Source organism: Ciona intestinalis, chromosome 8 (genome assembly GCF_000224145.3).
Source record: "Ciona intestinalis chromosome 8, KH, whole genome shotgun sequence".
Classification (NCBI taxonomy): Eukaryota; Metazoa; Chordata; class Ascidiacea; order Phlebobranchia; family Cionidae; genus Ciona; species Ciona intestinalis.
In genome coordinates this window covers 2,434,578-2,435,026 of record NC_020173.2, presented here as the reverse complement: position 1 = coordinate 2,435,026, position 449 = coordinate 2,434,578, and positions in this window count along the sequence as shown.

The window sequence follows — 449 nt, the reverse complement described above, 5'->3', positions numbered from 1 at the left end:
GAACAACTACACACTATCTAACATTGAGCTATATGAGTCTAAGTTAAATACATGACTTATTGGCTTGATGGCTTTTCTAAAAGGCTATAACAGACTTATGGAACAAAGATAAAGGATTTACGATTGCTAAAAGTTTGTAAAATGCACTTCAAAAAAGTAAACATACATTTATTTTTAATATGTAATGCCAAGTGCTAAGTGGACATGGATGCATTCAAAAGTTAAAGAACCGCTATACTGCAACTATCAACAAAGGTCATTACTGGCCATTTATAGCTAATAGCTTTCTTTTACTAAAAGCACTGCAGACTAATTACAAATTAGAACGCCAAATGGTATTGTGTACAGTGTACAGTGTACAAACTGTGTAAAAAACTACACAGTGCCATTTCTCATTTCATTACTACATTATTCCTACCTTACGAATGCCAGCAACAGATTTTTCCTTT